Source organism: Oxyura jamaicensis, chromosome 3 (assembly GCF_011077185.1).
Source record: "Oxyura jamaicensis isolate SHBP4307 breed ruddy duck chromosome 3, BPBGC_Ojam_1.0, whole genome shotgun sequence".
Taxonomy (NCBI): Eukaryota; Metazoa; Chordata; class Aves; order Anseriformes; family Anatidae; genus Oxyura; species Oxyura jamaicensis.
Genome location: NC_048895.1, coordinates 104917234 through 104933328, shown reverse-complemented (window position 1 = coordinate 104933328; position 16095 = coordinate 104917234). Strand labels below are relative to the sequence as shown.

Genomic DNA, 16095 nt, shown 5'->3' with positions numbered 1-16095 from the left:
AAAAAAAAAAAAAAAAAAGAGAGAGAGAGAGAGAGGGAGAGAGAGAAAGAAGGAAAAGTATGGGGGACTATCTGAACAAAAGCAATCAGAGGACCTTAAGAGTTTCTTTTACTAAAGCATCCTGTCATAAAAGTTCTCACAGCCCATACTCCATCAGCTTCTCCAGAAGTCCCCCTCTTATTCATTATATAACTCTTCCACCTTACACTTTAATTAGGAATTAATTCCACTACTTAACCGGTTCCCTCCCAGGCTCCTCCTTTGGCCAGATCATGCTAATACCCATCACCAGCAACTAAAATCTGCTACTGTTAGGAACTAAAATCTGCTAAAGTAATCCTCAGAAAAAGACCCAATCCTGTCTTTCATAAATAAATAAATAAATAGATAGATAGAGTAAACTGTAGGCACAGTCTTCAATTTCCAGAGATCTAAAAAAAAAGAAAAGCAGTGTGTTCCCAGCAAAAAAGTTGACATGGTTTAGTCTTGTCCCATAAATACATACAGTTGCAGCCACACGAAACAGAGGGAACCTGGAACAAATTGATATCAAAGTTCCATATCTTCAGGAACAGAGAAAAGACCAAAACACATCACAAATTACTTATTTGATTCTTCTTTGTTTTCTGCTGGAATCTTGAACAGGATTCTACCTCTAGTCCTCCACAGCAACCTGGGTGGCCTGGGGAACATGAGGTCCAGATCCTTTACCCATGCTGCCTATGGTATGAACCCAAGGAAGCAATTCTTAATAGAAGATATATTCATTGATCTCCATGCTATCCTTCATATATTGTCTTGAAGTAAAGAACTTCTTATCCAACATTATATTCTGAGTTGGTGTCCTCCACCATCTTGTGCTTTTATTCTATGTTCAGCACAAGAAATCAACAGGGAAGACTTAACTCTTGCTCTTATTCAGTTGTCATTGTTGTCATTGTCAGAAAAAAAAAAAAAAAAAAAAAAAAAAAAAAAAAGTTGTCATTAGAATAACCCTTTTGAAACCTGTGCTAAGTAAACTTAATTTTGAGATATTTTCATCACCTGATGATCCTTATTCTCCTACTGCAGCTATGATAATTTATTAAATTATACCTTTGTTCTAAATTGTTAAGGAATCATAAAATAACTTTTAAAAATATTTAAGAATACTTTGGTACTAAACTCATCTTTTCTGAAGTTGATAGTTTTCTTGTACACAGAGAATAAACAATTTCTAGATAAAGACCAGATAGGTCAATTATGAATAACATCTGGGAAGAATAATAAAAGCATATAGGAGAGCAAGCTACAGACCAAAGAGACTTAATTACTTTAGGTAACATATGTTCATAGCAGGTTAAAAGCTATTGTTGCAGTACTGATATTTTACATTATGATAGTCTCTAAAAATAAATAAATAATAATAATAAAACACAAACATTTTTCTGGAGTCTAATCTTAAAATTATTAAAGAGATTCATTAGAATGCCAACTTCTAAAATTATAAATTGATAGAAATGCTCATGGTTTATTCCTAACATTATAACAGCTGCACCAAAAATAGATCAATATCTTAATTATATTTACAGTTATCTATGTTTACAATCTAGCATCTAGCATCTTTTTTTTTTTTTTTCTTTGTCACATTACACTAATTTAGAGTTGCTTTTTTTTTTTTTTTTTTTTTAGTACAAGATTAAATAGACAAAGTTTTGCAAAAAAAAAATCATGATGCAATGTGTGTTGCCTCAGTAATGGTATGGGTTGCTTTTGAACTGTTGAGTGATGCATCTGGACATGTAGGATAATAGAAATTAAATGGTTAGTACACAGAAAGCAAAAACTAAATAGAGTATAAAGGACAGTAAAAACTAATTTTACTATTATGAGAATAGGATTAGAATTATCTGATACAATGAGATTAAAAAAAATAATACTTATTATTTCAGATAACAATAAGAGAGAAGTTTAGGAAGCAGAAGTTGCCTTTATTTATTTATTTCCAGGTAAGTTAAAAATAGTTAGCTACAGTTCAAATCTCATAAATCTGGCCTATGTGTTGAAGGACATCTCCAAAGTATGGTAAGCACTGAAACTGGTGACAATAATGTAGTTATATGTGCTTTACACTGTGCTACAGAATTATTTAAACTTGACATCTCCTCTGTGATAATCACCAATGTGTCTGATCTAGCTCTACCCTTACTACAAGGTTATTGATCCTTTTCCTAAAATAGAGGTAAAAGCATGCATGACCTATTTCATGGTCACAAGTTTGTCTCAGCTAGACCCTCCTTCATGCCATAATTTAACTTCCCACATGGAATAAGAGAACATTTAGTTTTCTGCTTTAATCTTATCAATGTATGAACATTCCTTCAAGTAAAAAAAAAAAAAAAAAAAAAAAAAAAGATGATCAGCATGACATTTAAAATAAGTGTGATCTAAATATATGCAGGTAATTTTCTATGTTAATGACAAGGGCAGGCATTTAGTTGTTAAATGCTTGTAAAAATGAAGGATAGATCATTCTACAGTCTATTTTGACTAGCTATTTAAACTGTTGGCAAACATAACTTGGAGTTAACCTGTACATTTTGAAGTTCTGGAAAAAGTTCACTTGAGGCAAAGTAGTTTGCCTGACACTAGAATTTGGTTTACGTGCAGCATGATAAAAGATAATTCAGAAAATAAAAATAACAGATTATATAGACATTAAGTGATTTAAAAAGAGAAATTGATTTTTTCTTCTTAATCTTTACAGTCTTCTATATAGTGGACTTATTCATTACTACATAATTTAAACCTTCTCAGAACTGAATCAAGAATGACATATTATAAACAAAGACAATTAGGCCATATTGTTGTTTTATAAATCTGTGACAGACAGATTGTTTTTCAGAAACTGCCGATATTTTACATTAAGTAAGCAGTCCAGAAGGTTCATCTATCTGGTAAGTAGGTCCTGTTTTCTGTGAAGCCCTGAGTATCTTATCAGAAAATATAGTTGACTGCAATTCTGGATTACAGAAATAAAATAAAATAAAAGTAAAAAAAATCCTGCCTTGGTCAATATTATTCAGTACATTATTACTGGAGGGAGGAAAAAAAAAAAAAAAAGTTCAGATTCCAAGTTGGAATCTCTTTGCTTTTCACAGAAGGGAAATATTTAGCAATAAAATATTGGCTACACTGCTGGATCAGTTAGCAAAGCAAAGAACAGGGAACAAACAACAGAAGTGACATTCAATAAGAAACAAGTTCCCTGTTTCTTTTCTTCTAAAACTTCCCTTTGTTACTCAGGCAGCTCAAATGACATTCAGTTATTCGCTTCCCATATGTCTGTGATTTAATTATAATCAAAACTGTCAGGAAGGTATTTTAAATCATGGGGGGTTTGTCAGTGTTTGCTGGCACAAGCATGCAAATTTTCTGTGTTAATCTTTTCTCTGACTTCAAATTTATATTAATGGCCATCATTCCTCAGGCTGCCTTCCTAAGAAGGGCTGGAGACCATGATTGAAAGAGAAATAAACTATATATTGCCTCCAGCAGTGAGCAGCTGGTGTTTTAACTGTCTGAATACAAACAGAAGATGTACAATTCTGGCTTTATATGACAAGAGCTTTTATGGCGCAGACACTAACAGCACCTAGCCTGTCCAACCTGACTATAAGGATTGACATGAAAAGATTAACGTATTGCTAACTGCATTAGAAAAAAGCTGAAACAATGAAACAATTATTTTCTAAAAAAAAAAAAAAAAACAGAAATATAACAACAGAATGTCATTTGTTCTAATGCCTATACACTTTACAAATTTTATGAGTTAAAACTAAAGAATAACCCTTTTGACACTGTTTCCCATAACATCCTCATAGGCAAACTCAGGAAGTGCAGGCTAGATGAGTGGACAGTGGACAGGGTGGATGGACAGAAAGCACAGGGTTTCTTCCTCTCCAGTCTGGATTGTGTTTGAGTTTAGGTTTAGACATATTTTTATCACGGTTTGCTTAAGAATTTTTTTTTTTTTTTTTCCCCCTCTGGTTTTGAAGATCCTTTCTCGTCCAGTTTTCAGTCTCCTTTTTTTCTTTCTAGAATTGATTTTACACAATCAGTACAAAATTGTGCTCTTGTAGTGACCATTGACTGATGACTAGAATCTGTGAAACCATTCCTTACACATCACATTTTATTCTGGTATCAAATGTGGTTCACATGGAAAAACTAGTTGTTATCACTATTAACTAAAGTTAAAATAATTTTAGGCAGCAATAGCAGCTATAACAAATTTAATTAGTCTAGTACAAAACAAATCAGAAAAATTCTGAGAGTTGCACTATTAAGTCAAGAAAAAACTGAAGTCTCTCAGGAGCTATAACAAAATTGTATTTGCTAGACTAATAGGGGAATGAGGATGCTGTCACACTACAGTATAATACATATTTTTGTTTTGTCAGTTTAGATTCCTTACATTAAACAAATGTCCATTATTAAACTGAAGGTTAGTTCATCTTATTGAAATTATATAATAGCTACTTTAGGTATTATAAATGTCTTGGCCAGTCTCTGTCGAAGAAAGAGAAATCTACTATTTCTACATTATTTATTTATTTGTTTGTTTGTAGTTTTTATTGTTCTGTTTGCTAGATGGCATGAACTATATAAGGTGGGATTTCAGATGACAGACTGACAGATCGCCTATACAGAGAAAAATACTAAATCTGCATTACATAGCTTTTAATATGTGATGATTGTATGAAATAGCCACACAGAAATAAAAAAGCTGTCAACTTACAGTGATTTTTTATATGGGTGTTATTTACTAACGGATAAAACTTATTACACAGTACAGAAAGAAATATGTAACAAATGATTACAAAATTTGATCATTATTTATCTACTGACTTTCAAATTATCTCTCTCAAATATCACTCTCAACAGATGAAAAACATGAAAAGAAGTATTAATGCTATACTGATTTAGATAGAATTGATCAGTAAATATAAATTTAATGTAAATGAAATAGCCTTTTTTTCTGTAAGCCTTTACTTAACATATTTTTAGAAACTACTCTTACAGTTCATTAGTTTGAGAAATTATATGATTGATTTTATCCCCGTTGTTCAATGTCACGCAATTTGTGTATTTCTTTATCTGAGGATGAAAGTATTTTATATGAGAACATTATATTTTCCTGAATAGGTGTAAAAACTAAGGTATGACAAAGACAAAAAAAAAAAAAAAAAAAAAAAAAAAAAGACATATTGCATTCTTTTTAATCTTCTTTAATCTGAATTTGCTGTTGGTATTTTGAAAATAATAACTGTGATTTATTATCAATCCATTAAGACTTATCAATAATTTTGCCCTTTGTTCTGTTACAATCCATGGTAACTGAATGGTCCTCAATGGATCCAATTCAACCATATTTCATATCGTATAAACTTGATAGATCACAGAATCACAGAATGGCTGAGGTTGGAAGGGACCTCTAAAGATCATCTAGTCCAACCACCCTGACAAGCAGCATCACCTAGTACATGTTGCACAGGGTCACATCCAGGCAGGTTTTGAATATCTCCGGAGAAGAAGATTCCACAACCTGTCTGGGCAAACTGTTACAGTGCTCTGTCAACCTCACAGTAAAAAAGGGACCTCCCATATTTAGCCAGAACTTCAGGTGTTTCACTTTGTGCCCATTGCATCTTGTCCTGTTGCTGGGCACAACTGAAAAGAGTCTGGCCTCATCCTCTTGACACCCCTCCTTCAGATATTTATACATGTCCACTCTCAGTCTTCTCCAAGCTAAATAGGCCCAGCTCTCTCAGCCTCTCCTCTTATGACAGGTGCTCCAGTCCCCTAGCCCTCCGCTGGACTCACTTCAGGAGTTCCCTGTCCCTCTTGTACTGCGGAGCTCAGAAATGGGCACAATACTCCAGGTGTGGCCTCACCAGGGCTGAGTAGAGGGGCAGAATCACCTTCCTTGACCTGCTGGCAACACTCTTCCAAATGCAGCCCAGGATACCAGTGGCCTTCTTGGTTACAAAGGCACAACGCCGACTCATGGTTAACCCTCTGTTCACCAAGACTCCCAGCTCCTTCCCTGCAGGGCAGCTTTCCAGTGGGTCAGCTTCAAACCCATACTGGTGCTTAGGGTTATTCCACCCTAGGTGTAGGATCCTGTGTTTGCCTTTGTTGAACTACAGGAGGTTGCTCACCACCAATGCTCCAGCCTGTCCAGGTCCTTCTGAATTGCAGCACAGTCCTCTGGTGTATCAGACAGTCTTCCCAGTTTTGTGTCATCCACTAACTTGCTGAGGATACACTCTATTCCATTGTCCAGGTCATTGATGAATAAGTTGAACAGGACTGGACCCAGTGCAGACCCCTGGGAGACACTACTAGCTACAGACCGCCAGCTAGGCTCAGTGTCGCTTATCACAACTCTCTGAGCACTTCCTGGCAAAGAGGAGGAATAAATCTTCTCTAGGCTTCTGTAGTGGATTTACGTGGCAAGATTTTGATAGCAAGGGGCCATAGGTGTGGCTTCTGTGAGAAGGATCTAGAAGCTGCTTCATGTTTGGTAAGGGCCCCACTGCTGACCAGAGCTGAGCCAATAAGTGATGTTGTTTTCTGCCTCTGTGAGTGCATATTTAAGACAGGAAACAAATGCTGCACCACACAGCAGCTGGGAGAGTGAGAGGAGTGAGGATCAGCCTTACAGGAGCCAAGGTCAGTGAAGAAGGAGGGGAAGAGGTGCTCCAGGCGCTGGAGCAGAAGTCCCCTGTGGCCTGTGGTGAGGGCCACGGTGAAGCAGGATGTCCCCCTGCAGCCCATGGAGTACCACGGTGGAGCAGGGTTCCATGCTGCAGCCCGTGGAGGAGACCACGGTGGAGCAGGTGGACTGGCACTGACAGAGACTGCGGCCTGTGGAAGACCCCTGCCAGAGCAGATTCTGGGCTAGCCCTGTAGCCTGTGGAGAGGAGACCACGCAGGAGCAGGTGACATGACAGGAGCTGCTGGCCATGGGGCACGTAGGTTGGAGCAGTTTGTTCCTGAGGGATGGACCCCGTGGCACGGACTCATACCTGGAGCAGTTCTTGAAGAGCTGCTGCCTGTGGGAAGCCCATGCCGGATCAGTTCAGCAAGGACTGCATCCCGTGGGAGGGACCCCACAGCACAGGGGATGAGAGTAACTTAGAAGGAGCGGCAGAGAACAAGCGCTATAGACTGACCATAGCCCCCATTCCCCCGTTCCCCTGTGCCGTTTGGGGGGGAGTTGGAAGGGGGGGGGGGGGAAGGTGCTTTTAGTTTCTTTCCTGTGTTTCTCACTTCTCTAGCTCTTTAGTAATAGACAATAAATCTTACTATCTCCCTATGCTGAGTCTGTTTTGCCCATCACGATAATTACTGTGCGATCTCCTCATCCTTATCTCAACCCTTGAGCCCCGTTCATCGTATTTTCTCCCTGTTCCTCTTTGAGGAGGGGGCAGTGAGAGAGCGGTTGTGGTGGAGCTTGGCTGCCCACCCGAGTAAAACCACCACAGCTTCTAGTCAAACCTAGTGAAGCTTTCAGGATGCTCACAATTTGTTATAATCCTCCACTTAAATAATTGCTTGAGTGATCCTTCTCTGGGCCAATTCAGCGGCAACACAACTTGTACTCCCATGGATAGGAAAGCTCAATTGCATACTGTCCTCTAGACAGTGCTCAAGCGAACAGTTGCCTGCATATGGAGATGTGCCAGTACTCTGTGCATGTCCATATCCATTGATGCATGTCAGTGGTTTTGTCATTCAAGCAACATCAGACAGAGAAAGCGCCTAACATTAGTGGTCATAAATGTGTATGCAATTTGCATATTGCCTAAACTCTGATGGAATTCAAGTAGTCTATCAAGGCAAAACAGATGCCAGATTGTGGTCTGTTTGAGCACACAAGGTATCAATGCTCTGTCAGAAAGAGAAGTTAAAGTACGTTAAAAAGGTTTCTTATGAAGGTATGAAGATGCAGTTCAAGCAAGTCTGTCTGATTTCTACACACTTCTGTTAAACTAAAGACTTCATACTTATAAAAATATCAGCATTGCTCCAGCTGTGTTTTGTTCTGACACCAGTCTATCAGGTTGCTCTGAAAATGTTTCTCTCTAGCTTCTCTGTTCAAGACAAGAACAAATCTCCACAGGGTTGAGGCACAAACTAAATTTTACATTTCTCCTCACTTCCAGCATCTCAGAGATTGGAACATGAAGAAATGTGTCTCTGAACACTTAGGCAAAAGGTAACCTATAAAATTTTTGTAGTTTAACTGTCAGGTTAAATGGGTGTTTTGAGGTACTGTAATTCTTTTTGATAATTTAGCCTGAAGTAGCCTGAGACATATACATCTGATTTGCATTTAGTCTTCTTTTCACATTGGATTCATCAAGATGACTATTTTTTTTCCTAATCTCAGACACTCGCATTTCTTGTTTCCTTAATAAGTAACATAGATTTCAGGTTTTTTTAACTTGTCGTGTGATACCTGTGTCATATGATACCAGCACATGACAGAGGGACATAAACAATTCCTTCCAGTATTAGAGCCTTAAACATAGTCATTTGTATCTCAGTGTCTTCTAACTGAAGTCATTCTTTGATTTAATCCAAAATATTTAGTCATACCTGTAGTTTTGATTTTCAGAGATAATTCACTTCCTTCTTTGGACACCAGTCAATTTCTACATTGTGACAATATTCATAAAGCTCCCAGATACAAGGTCTGGGATGTAGTTACATTAGAGAATCTAATGTAATTCTCCATTTAAGGCAAGACTTAATTTAACTGTGTCCCCTGGCTACACACTGGGACTAGAGATAATAATAGATTTTATAATGTACCTGCCATTCATATGAACGGTGGCCTTTGGTGATGCAATTCAAGATAAATATAATACCATATTGAACAGGTCAACAGAACAGTCATGGCATTACATTGGCCCTCAATGGTGGGTTAAAGTATACATAAAGTATTCTAAACTAATGAATTGCATATATATGAAGTAATTCTCTTAGGGCCCAATATGTGGTCGAATACCAACGTGAAAACAGAACACTTGATGTAGACACAAAAGCTCAGGTATCAGAAGTATGAGCCATGTTCATTTCTCTTATTTTTCAGGTTCTTGACATTTCCCTTCCCTTCCCTTCCCTTTCCCTTCCCTTTCCCTAATGTTTATGGAAACAAGACCTGTTCATCACAGTGAAGAAAATCATTCATGCATAAAGTTAAATTTTAGTAAGATAATCTCAGGCTGCCAAGAATTCTGAGCATCCTCATTCTTATCGTTTTTGAAAGAACTGAAGTAATTTAGAAATAAAAGTTCAAAATAATTTTTAGAACTAGTTGTGGGGTTAGGTAGAGGAAAATAATTCCATTCTTCAAGTCATGCCTACAGATGCCATCATATTTTTTATATTATCAGGCTTCATTATATACATCTTAGAAAACCATATACCATCTGCACAAAACATCTGGATAGAGGTGCAGTTGGTACATCACTTTCTAGAAATACAGTTCTTTAAAAACTGAACAGCTCACATCATCTAACTGTAGATCTGCTGTTGTAAAATACCCATGAGTGCAAAATAACCATAGAATCATTAAGGTTGTATAATAAATGCATGCAAAAGGCAATGATACCACCATGCATAGTCCTACAATGCAGAATCTATTTGTAATATCTTGAAAAAGAAAAAAACTTGTAATTCTAAGTAATATTATAAAACAATTGTACTTCATCCTTTCCATCTGTTGTAGGTATCAGATTCTAGTAGTATATTTAGGAATATAATTGATACTTATAATTTTTTCATCAGAGTGAAAAACACAGTACAGTTTATTATTTTAACATTTGAAGTAATATATTCATTTTAATACAAAAACTATTTCTGTTGTTATATGTCATATATTAGACATGAACTTCACATTTGAAAAGGCAAAGTGAGAGTAATATGCCTTCTATATATTGCAGTGTAAGATTAACATAATACACTTTGAAATTCTCAGATAACACATAAAACAATGTATTACTTGTACACAAAGAAGCAGAAAATTCCAAGATGCCAGAAGAGTTACGCGTGACCTTTATTTCAAAGGCACACATACCTTCAAAAATAACTTTAACCCAAGTAAGCAAAATAAGGATATAACCTGGGAGTTTGAGCATGATTCCAAATGTGTCCAGTTTGCTATTTAACTAAGACCTATTTAATAACTCCATATCTAACTATTGGCCAGAATAACCAACAGGGATTTGGCTATTGATGTAGAAAGCACACCCAGCAGGCCCTGAAATGTTGCTCCCACAGGGCATTTTGGGACTGCAGAACAGAGCATGATGATGGTGGCAACATTGCAAGATGGTCCTATGTGCCAGTAGGTTTGGCTTTCCTGGTCAGTCGGAGACCTTGGCCCTGACAGGGCTCTGGAGGGTGTAGGTCACTGTCTCAGCGGCATCATTTGTGAAGCATGCATTGAAATTGTAGAGCTGACAGGCAGAGAGAAGAGGAGAGCAGACTGTGGCAAAAGGGGATCCAGAGGTTATTTCCAGAGACCCTTGGGGGGGGGGTAAGGGGAGCTGTGTAACTCCTGTTGCACAGAACAAGGGACAGTCAGATGACATGCTTAAGTGTGTGGAGAGTGTTATGAGTCTCTCATGGCATGGGAAGCTGTGACTTCTAGCACCAGGAAGGAAGGTTATTTTTCTGCCAGCAAGTGATACGGTATAGGACCATGGTCACTATGAAAGATAACTTTGTACTGGAGGCATCTAGGTCAGCTGAGTTAGATTTGTGGGTTGGTACAGTGCCACCAGGAGGAAGTAATATGTAGCACTGATCAGAGCCTCCTTTCTTCAGCCAACTGAGGCACTCATCTGCCAAGCTGTCTTGGCAAATTTACCTGCCAGAAGCCTAGAACTAATATGTTTTGGAGAGACTGCCAAGAGGCATCCAGCCCTCCAACTATTGCCCCTTGATGCTCACCCAAATGAGATCCAACAGTATTGCCCAGAGAAACCTCTAATGTACCAGGAGTGACTGCGTGGTTCCGAGTGCCAAGGTGAAGGGCTTGGAAACCCAACTCATGTATTCTCTGGGCTTGCCAGTGAAATGGAAAGGATCTGGCAGGACCAGATTCAGCCTGCAGGTTGCTGTGATTTTGAGTGGCAGATGTTGCACACTAGTGTGGGCTTTTATGGTCTCAAAACACTTTTTGAGAAACAACGATTGTTGGGAATAGACAGGATGCATTTGACAAAACTAATAATAATAATAATAATGTGATAGCAGCATCTTCAACGTTAACTTAACAACAATGAAAGATGGGAATCAAAGCCCAAAGTGGAGGTACAGAGTCAAGGAGAACAATGTGGCTTGATACTCCCACACTTCCTCTGAGGGATCAGCATGACTGGGGGCCCTTGCCGAGTGCCTGTACATGAAAGAAATGAGAGTGGGAAACAAATAGGAAGAATCATAAATGCATATGAAGCTACAAACCTATAGCCTCACAAGGTTCATGGAAAAATGGTGGGGTGGTTTGCACATCTGTAGTGTAGCAGATGGAAGGACTTGGACAATTGAGAGTAAACCATTCACAGTGGAAGGAGGCTACAATACTAGTTTAGGTTAGACACCTCACCTGAAATGCCTAAACTATGGAGAGAAACATCTTACACAAAGAGCTAAACTTGAAACAAAGCTTTATGGTTAATCTGTGAGTTTTGATCTCGTTTGAGTGGCATTTGACAAACCAAACTTCTGGAAAATAAGTACATACTTTGCAATTTCATTACCACTTTGACATTCCAAAGTTCTGATTATGGTTTCAACCATTAACAAAGCAGGCCAAGCAAGTTAGTGCCCTAAATATCATCTATAATATTTCTAGACTAAATATTTCACCTCTATTATACCTTTTCCTACTGAGCACATATAATCTAATGACTGACTCTGCTACAAAGAAACAATAAACACTACTCTGTCTGACCAGGGCATCTAATCATCCCTGGCAATCAAAGGATTTATGAATGTCACTGCACTTTGTCATATCCTTCCAGCTGCCAGTGCAGCAATGATCATTTCACACAAGTGCTAAATTTTCATCTGACCTCCAAACCCAGCATATATGAAGAATAAAGGAAACTGAAAGCTGGCATTTTCCATAGAAGATCCTTAATCAATGTTGTTGAATGTGTTTATGTTCAAGAGAGATAGGGCCCCCAGTACATTTTAATTAAAATATTTAACATAGCCCATTTTCTCTACTTCTGCTTCACCTGAAGAGGTGAATCCACCTGAAGAGGATTTTAGGTCTGAGCTTAACATTTTTCTGTGTTTTGTGTATTACTAATGAGCTTTAAAAATTGCAAGCTGTATCATATTTAGGGATGTGCAGAATTGATTTCTGTCAAGACAGTTTACAGGATATAATCCTTATAATGGGAAGAGGGTGACCTGCATCACTTGAAGAGACTACTTACCATTTAATTTGTGTTGTTTTTTTTTTTTGTTGTTGTTGTTATTTTTCATCTTTAACAAAACAAAACAAAACATTTGAAAAAAAAAAAACAAAAAAAAAACTTGGTATATGCACATTGTGGTCCAGTTTAATCTCTTCTTCACAGTTGGCAGCCTCTAGGTTTTAGAAGATATTGTACTGTTTGCTTGATTTACAGGCAATTGCGATGTTTTTGCTTAACATGTTGTATCAAAACGTTACTTTAGTATTACAAAGTTTACAGAAAGCAAACTAAATGTCATTATTGACTGGATAAGAAAAAGAAAGAACATGTAGAAATCTATTGCTTGCTTCTCTCTTGCATATTTTTGGAATCTTTCTACCCAAAAAACAAACAAACAAACAAACAAACAAAACAAACAAACAAACAAACAAACAAAAAAGGAGAATTAGAAAGGACAGAGAAGGGTAACAAGAATGATCAAAGTAATAGAGTGGCTTCTGTATGTTGAATGAGGATATAGACTGGGAGCCTACAACCTTGAAAAGATCCAACAAGATGCAATAAAAAAAGCGTAAAATCAAGTGACACAGAAAAGGTGAATAAATATGATTATTCACTTCCCATGACATAAGAGCTAGAGGATTTCACATGAAAATGCCACAGAAAACTTAATAATAATATATATATATATTTTTAAAAAGTAAATAAAGAAGACATATCTAATAGAGATTAGACAAATTTATGGACGGACAAAAAAAAAAAAAAAACAACAGTGCTGTATTATAAAAATAGCAAATTTACTGCTTGTTTTAGAGAGGTCATTTATAAATACAGATAAGTATTTGGCAGGAAATAAATTCAGCAATTGGTTTAGATCCATCCTGTAGTGTTTCTGAATCCTCTAGACTCTTTTAATTGGAAAGACCTGACCAAATTATAGACAAAAGAAAAAAAAAAAAAAAAAAAAAGGGAAAAAAAAAAAGGATTGGATATCTAGTTATGTCTATACTGAAGGTTTACACGTTTTGATGAAAAGGGAGATTCCAATATAGCAACATCCCAAAGAGTCATGTGTAAAACTAAATTCTGATACCTCAGGAGAGATATTAGTCCTTAGAGGCACTTTTCCAAAATACAGATGAAATGCACTTGTTCTGTGTTTTTACTGACAAATGAGGGGAAACATTTCAATTTTCAATGCTGAAAAAAAGACCTAATACACAATAATCACAATAATTATTGCACTGTTTTCCTGAAGCAACTGTTAACTTTTCTATTATTGTAGAGGCAATACATTATTTATGAGCAAATCAAGTACCTTTGTCCTCAAAGAAAGACCAGAAACTTTCATTAATATCCCTGAGAGATGGCTTATTTTTTTCTTTCCTCTCCCGCTTCATTTTTTATGAATTAAGAGCACATCATTTGGAAAATCCTGGTTTTCTTTAGTGGAAATTTTCCAGCCAGCAGAATGGTAGAACCTTGTCTGGTAGAAATGGTGAAACCACTGTGATATTTTCTCCTTTATTAGTAGTAGATAAGAATTTCAAAGGAACACATCTTACTATAGAGCTTTTGACAGTGAAAAAGTCAGCTTTGCTGTTTCCAAATCAGTATAATTAAGCCCCAACCCAGAAAACACTCTATAGGTAAGTAGTAAGCTTTAGATAGTATTAATACACCCTAACTTTAGCAGTCAAAAATTAGCATTCAGCTAACACTAATCATTCAGGTTCAGTATAGAGATTAAAGAGTGACAGAGGCTTCTCCTAAAACAGTTATCTAGGATAAATTGTCATCTGTAGAATTTTGTCTCTCACATTGATGAAAAAGAGAGAAAAATAATTAGCTGAACATCCAGACCAATACTATGTGTTCACAAGCTCTAAATCTCACCTAGTCCTGTGGCCTACTTTTATCATTAATGAAGAAAAAATAGGTATTACCAAAAGACAATTTCTCATCCAGAAATACAAGTCAAAGGTAGTTCAGTGAATTATCGTCTGCAGATGCCTATTTTTCTGTTTGACTATTTAAGGAGTGATTAGTTCAGAATTAATCATTTACATTTTACTGTTAAAATTAGTCAGATGAATGCTACCCACTCTTACCTTTTTATCATTAAAATTAGTATGTGTCTTGTATTAAAGAATTTCTAAAAAGTCTCAGTGAACCTCTCTTTGCAACTTCAGGTATCTAAATACAATTAAACACTTGACTTCATAAAAATTAGCCTCTCATATAAAATAAAGATATTAGCAATTTTCTGCCTCACAAGGACTATAAAATCTTACTTTGATTGGTGTTCTAATTTTCTAAATTACATAGTTTTATATATTTTCTGTTGTCGATTAAAAAATAAAAAATAAAAGAAAAATCTTCAAACAAATAAACAAGAAACAACAAGAGAAAAGCTCTTTTATTTGATAGCAAATAGGAATATAGCTTTTCATCAATCTGTATCAACGTCTTGTCATCATAAGGACTAAATAGTTGGGATATGGGAATATAATATAAAATAGAGGGATTCCTCAGAAAGCTATATTGTGCAATCATATCTTTAAAATAACTAAAAAAGGGAGTACAAAAAAAACAAACAAACAAACAGCAACAACAAAAACAACAACACAAAAACTATATCTAACCAGTTTCAGATTTGTTAGACAAGCAAACAGAATTTAATACACAAGAAAAATATAAGATTCTTAATTTTCTAACTGATTTACTTATTTCAAAGGATATCCAATTCATTTCACCGTGCACCCTTCTGGTGCAAATTCTGCTCCCTGCTAGTTCTTCATAATTCCTGTTTTTGAGTACAGTACCGTGCCTAACAAGCGATGAGAATTCTCAGGAAAACCAAAGGAACAAAGGTAGTGCTTACCAGTATAGAGGGACTGTACACTCTTGAAATGAATTTTAGGCTCTTAATCTCTGTTTATATTGAACATGAAATTTGAATGAGAAATTAAAAAGGAAAAAAGCTTCATGGAACAGATTATCTCGAGAGTCATCACGCAGCACTTGCAGGGCAAGCAGGCGATCAGGCCCAGTCAGCATGGGTTTATGAAGGGCAGGTCCTGCTTGATGAACCTGATCTCCTTCTATGACAAAGTGACGCGCTGGGTGGATGAGGGAAAGGCTGTGGATGTGGTCTACCTTGACTTCAGCAAGGCTTTTGACACCGTCTCCCACAGCATTCTCCTCAAGAAACTGGCTGCTCTTGGCTTGGACTGGCACACACTTCGTTGGGTTAGAAACTGCCTGGATAGCCGGGCCCAAAGAGTCGTGGTAAATAGAGTCAAATCCAGTTGGAGGCCGGTCACTAGTGGCGTTCCCCAGGGCTCGGTGCTGGGGCCGGTCCTCTTCAATATCTTCATTGATGATCTGGATGAGGGCATTGAGTGCACCCTCAGTAAGTTTGCAGATGACACCAAGTTAGGTACATGTGTCGATCTGCTCGAGGGTAGGAAGGCTCTGCAGGAGGATCTGGAGAGGCTGGACCGATGGGCCGAGGTCAACTGCATGAAGTTCAACAAGGCCAAGTGCCGGGTCCTGCACCTGGGGCGCAATAACCCCAAGCAGAGCTACAGGCTGGGAGATG

At 37.1% G+C, this 16095-nt stretch overlaps 1 long non-coding RNA gene across 1 annotated transcript in view; it reads left to right on the top strand.

Moving 5' to 3' along the window:
- Positions 1–6485: 6485 nt before the first annotated feature.
- The window catches only part of LOC118165014, a 24973-nt gene continuing 15363 nt past the window's right edge, over positions 6486–16095 (top strand). The window contains exon 1 of the long non-coding RNA XR_004749809.1: positions 6486–6681. This is a non-coding gene — a long non-coding RNA (uncharacterized LOC118165014). The remainder of the gene's footprint in view (positions 6682–16095) is intronic.